Here is a 6,000-nt window from a genome sequence, read left to right on the forward strand (position 1 = left end):
TTTCTTAAGGGGCGTAAAAAGTCAAAACGTGCCAAGTAAAAGGGAACGGAGGGAGTATTATTTTTCCCTCTGTTTCAATTTATGTGAAGTAGTTTGAAATTTGCTCTAATATTTGTGTGTTAAATTTATGTGACTATAAAATATTTGAAACTTGTTGTTCTAAATATATTCTATAACATTTGTATGGTTACAAAAGTTTCTCATTAAAGGTAAAATGGATAAAATAAAAAAATTTAAAGTTAAATTATTCTGAAATATATAAATTTATCATTTTTTTTAAACTAACGGATAAGAAATGTGTCACATAAATTAGAAACATAGAAAATAGATATTATAATTATATACTGATTAATTATTCAGATAAAGTCTGCATCAATTTGGGATGCAGTGGTTGACTCCAATTTATAATTTCTGCAGATAAAACAGAAGTTCAAGAAACTCTGAACGTTCTTATTGTCGAAACTTTAACAGCAAAAAAAAAAGGGGGTGTGTGGGGGTGGGGGGAGGTTTACTCACATCTCGAATAAATTTAGAAAACGAATGAGGGAATAAACATTGACGTGGTTTCTTCATGTAATGGAACGTTGCTCATCATTATCAACAAAACGAATGATATAAATATAAACAGAACCAATAATTAACTACCCTAGTAGCGGCTTTGCCTAATTTCTAAACTATAGTTATTAATACCAAGAGGTTTTAGGCTTTCCCTAGTATATTTATCATTCTTTTAAAAGGTGCCGAAATTTTTACGGCTAGTGATACTTTGACTTACTTCGACAATGAAGTTCTTTTTTTCTTTTTTTTTATAATCTTAACAGTTCAATTTGTTGGATATTTAAATTTTTGCTTTATTAATGAGGGTTCTGTTCATCCCTTCTCCTTCCCCCTATTTTTTAAAAATTAGTTTTTATTGTACGCGTTTTGCATGTATGCTTTATAGTAATGAGTATACAGATTTTTAAAGATTACTTAGATATTGAATAATATATTTGTGATAAAAATAAAAATAAAAATCCTTAAAAGAATGATTGTTGATCTCATTTAGGAAGAAACCTTGTCGCACAAAAGTAGTGAGATACTTTATTATGGTTTCAGTCAAGTTCTGTAAGAATGTTTTTTGAAAGATTATTATTATATCAAACTAAAATATTTTATGAATAATTACAGTTGTTATATTCAACTGTACTGACAATTTCTATTCAACTCAAAAATACTAGTATTATGAATTTTTTTTTTATTCAAATTATAAATATTAGCTCATCATAAAATTTATTAAATAAGAAAATAATTTAGTATTGCATATTTCAGTTGAACTTTGAATCACCAAGATTTGATCAGCAAAATAAATTATACCGAACCTCAATTTTATAATAAAATATTATAATCAGGCTCAATTGTAGTTTTGTAAGAGCCAAAATCCCACCAAGTCGTGATGGTACTTAACTCAACCCGTTAGGTAAGCAAACAGTATATGTTACAACTAGGGGTGACAAACGAGCGGGGTCGGGTCGGGTATGGACATGTCCAAAGTAGATAATACAAAAACAGATAAATTATTCGAACCGACTCATATTTAATACGGATTAAAACGAGATAATCGGCGGATAATATGGATATTCATTTATCCAAGACTTCTTGAATATGATCACTTTGGGAGAATTCTTCTTCTCACAAACTTGAGGAACCCCCAATTTGAAGCTTTACAAGTGTAGAAGTTAACTTATTGGTTATCCATTTTCTAAGCGGATAATATGGTTCTTATCCATAATTGATCCTTTTTTAAAAAGTTCATTATACAACCCATTTTTTAATGAATAATATAGATGGATAACTATTTTCTTTTTACCATTTTGCCACCACTAGTTACAATTATAATGAGAAATCATCAATATTAATAATAAAGACCGTAAAAGAATTCAATATCATTATCCCAAGGACTGGTAGTACAAGTCATGAGCCACTATGATTTAGATTTACAAAACTGATGTGAAGAATATATACAGTATTTGTTTGAAGTTTACATAAACAGAAACAAAGCCAAAACTACCATGAACAAGAGGTAGCTTGAATCTGGAATGCCAGTATGTCTTCAATGCAAGGTTTCGTCTTCCATAACTACTCAGCTCCAAGATCTATATGTAAGGTGTAGAAGTGTAATATGAGTACAACCGATCACATGTACTCAATAAGTATCTTGACTAACCTCGGCGAAATAGTGACGAGGTTTTTAAGTCAAAAAACACTTGCATAATCTGTGCATCTCAATAACATGTATAATACAGAGAAATATTCCAGAAAATACAATTACAGAATAAAGGGTATCAATAGCAAAGGTGCATAGCTGGGGTAGGGGTACCAAACAACTCTCCCAATTAAACATTTCAACAAAATACAACTTGCATCAACCCTGCTCCTAAAGAAATATGCATTAAATAATGTTTGATCTTAAATACTCATACATGCCTTGTAACGATCCGCTGGTCGTTTTGTGTATTTGAGTTTCGTTTCCCTATTTGATGCCCCTGTATGTATATTTATTGTTATGCGACTAGCGAGGATGAATGGTTTGGTTTTGGGAAGGTTTTAGGTCGAATTGAAACACTTAGTTTCAAGGTTGGAAGCTTAAGTTATAGGAGTTGACCGATGTTTGACTTTTATATAAAATGATTCTAGAATGGTATTTTGATAGTTCCAATAGATTTGTATTGTGATTTTGAACTTAGGCGTATGTCCGGATTTAGATTTGGAGGTTCCTAGGTTTATTTGGCTCTATTTGGCAAATGTTGGAAATTTAAAGGTTTGGAAGGTTCATAGGTTTTACCGGGAGTTGACATTGAGGCTGTCGGGTCTGGATTGTTATTCTGAAAGTTGGAATAGGTTAATTATGTAATTTGAGACTTGTGTGTGAAATTTAAGGTCATTCTGAGTAGTTTAGATATGTTTTGGCGTGAGTGTTGAAAGTTTGGAAGTTAGTTAGTTCATTAAACTTAAATTGATGTGTGATTTATGGTTTTGATGTTATTCTATGTGATTTGCGGACTCGAGTAGGTCCGTGTTATATTTTGGGATTGATTGGTATGATTACATGGGGTCCCGGGGCCTCGGGTGTGTTTCGGATTGTTTTAATATTATGGTAGCACTTCAGATTCTAGTGTTCTCGCACCAGCGAGTTTGAATCCGCAGATGCGGACAAAAGGGCTACAGATGCGAAGGGAAGAGGAAGGCAGCATTGTCCGTAGGTGCGGAACTTTGGGCGCAGGTATGCTAGTGTGGGTGCAGAAGCGACTCCGTAGAAGCGAGAATAGTATCAGAGAAGCAGAGGATCGGGGAGCCACTGAACTTTGCATATGCGAGAGTGGGCTCACAAAAGCGGCATTGCAGATGCGATGGGATGGTACGCAGAAGCGAAAATCAATGAGTAGAGTATTTTAATTGAAGGTTTGACTTATTTTATCATATTTTGAGATTTAAATCATTCAATTGAATTAGTCGTAGTCATGCTTTATATGTTGAATACCCATCCATATTTTTATAGTTAGCATGTCCTTGTGCACCTTGTTGATAAATTGTGAGCTAGTATTTGATGAAACTTGACATTATTGTTTTGTTATAATTGTGACACATATGGACATGTTGGCGGATTGTTTGGGCGTTGGCACGAGGTTTCTGCCGTACGATTGTGATTGTTATTGTGACAGTTCTGAGCGATACATATGGATATTGTTATTGTGTCAAGGCTGAGGGAAACAGATGGATATTGTTATTGTGTCAGGGCGGAACGACACGGGTGGATATTGTTGTTGTGTCAGGGCAGAGCGATACAGATGGATATTGTTATTGTATTAGGACGAAGAGATAGGTTTAGGTATTGTTATTTTGTCAGGGCTGAGCGATGCAGATGGATATTGTTATTGTGTTACGAGGTATCATATGTTTGTGTTTCTATTTGATAACTTTTTGTCAAGCTGAACCTTTACTTGCATTGAGTTGTTATCATATGTTCCAAAGAGATTGTTGATATTATTTTCTATTATACAATCTATTTCTAGTCTTTGATATATTGTACAGCTTATTTGACTAGTGAGTATCAAATGACTTGAACCTCATCACTACTTCACCGAGGATAGTCTTGATACTTACTGGTATCGATAGTAGTGTACTCATACTATACTTCTGCATATTTTGTGTAGCTTCAGGTGTTGGAGGCAGCGGACCTAGGCAGTGAGGCTTACATTGACCGCAAGGATTCAAGGTAGACCTGCATGACCGGCGCATTCCCTTGGAGTCCCTTCCCTATATTTATATTGTTATTTTCATATTCAAACAGTATTGTAATTTAAGACATCCTTATATATTCAGTCAGAGCTCATGACTTTGTACTACCTAATTCTGGGGAAATATTTGAGTATTGCCATTTTGGCTGATGTTAACTCTATTTTCTGCTTTCATATTAAACTCTGCCTTATTATATCATGTTTTGCTGATTTAAATATTGTTAAGTGATCGACTTACCTAGTTTTATAGACTAGGTTCCATCAAGACCCCTATGGTGAGATTTGGATCATGACAAGTTGGTATTATAGCTCTAGGTTCATAAGTTCTACGAGTTGTCATGAGCAGGTTTAGTATAATCTTGTCGATCGGTACAAAGACATTTGTACTTATCTTTGAGAGGCTACCGAACTGTTAGGAAATATCACCTTCCTTCATTCTTTATCATGTCGATTTGTTATTCCAAAGTTTGAATCTTTACTCTTCTATTCTCCCACAAATGGCGAAGACACGCTCTACCAAATTAGCTAAGCAGGCACAAGCGCCCGCTATTAGAGCCGCAAGAGGCCAGGGCTGAAGTAGAGGCCGAGGAGGTGCACATGCTATAGCTAGAGTAGCAACGGTGGATCTCCAGCAGATCCAGTTGAGGATTAGGAGCCCGAGCAGGTTGAGCGTGCACCTGAGCAGCATATTCCTACACTGGGGCTCTAGGAGACCTTGGCATATTTCATGAGTATGTTTGTGAGTTTGGCCCAGGAAGAATTGATTCTAGTTGCACCAGCTACTTCATATACTGGGGGAGGAGCTCAAACTCCCGCAGCCCGCACACCAGAGCAGCCGACTCATGCTTACCAGACACTGGGTGTTGTGTTGGTGCAGCCAATAACGGCAGTTCAGCCCGAGGTAGGGCCAGTTGTCTCGGCTGAGGGACAGAGGAGTTTGGAGAGGTTACTGAAGTTTCATCCTCCCTAGTTTAGTGGAGGGACTTTTGAGGATGCACAAGGTTTCTTGGATTAGTATCATCGCATTCTACGTACCATGGGTTTGGTGGAGTCGAGGGGGGTCGACCTTACTACTTTTCCAGTTGACGGGGTCGGCATACACATGGTGGCAGATTTATGAGGCGAGTATGATAACTGGCGCAACACCATTTACATGGTCCCTATTCTCTGATCTTTTCTTGATGGAGATTAGACCTGCAGGGATGAGTTGTGCAATGAGTTTGAGCAGTTGCGCCAAGGGAGCATGACTGTGTCCGAGTATGCTATGAGGTTTACGGAGTTATCTCGTCATGCACCTTCCTTTGTTTCCACTGATAGAGAGAGAGTTCGTAGATTTATTGAGGGACTCGCCTTTAGCCTCAGATATGGTATGGCACGGGAGTTAGAGACTGAGATTGCATTTCATCAGGTTGTGGAGATTGCTAGGATGTTAGAGCGTAACCGTTGTCAGGAGAGGGAGGATAGGGAGGATAAGAAGCCTCGTGGTTCTGGAGGATTTAGTGATTTTTACTATACGGCTTAGACCCATCATGGCAGAGGCTTTGTCAGTCGACTAGTTCAGTATGCACCTCACATTTCCTGTGGTGCTCCAGCTAGCCATGGATCTTAGAGCACTCGTACCGGACATATTTCAGTGTGCCTTCTGCATGAGGTTCCTAGAGTGGTCATTCCAATCGTCACGGGCAAACTCAGTACCAGCAGCAACGCCCGCATAGAGGTTATT

Source organism: Nicotiana tomentosiformis, chromosome 12, assembly GCF_000390325.3.
Source record: "Nicotiana tomentosiformis chromosome 12, ASM39032v3, whole genome shotgun sequence".
In the NCBI taxonomy this organism is placed as follows: domain Eukaryota; kingdom Viridiplantae; phylum Streptophyta; class Magnoliopsida; order Solanales; family Solanaceae; genus Nicotiana; species Nicotiana tomentosiformis.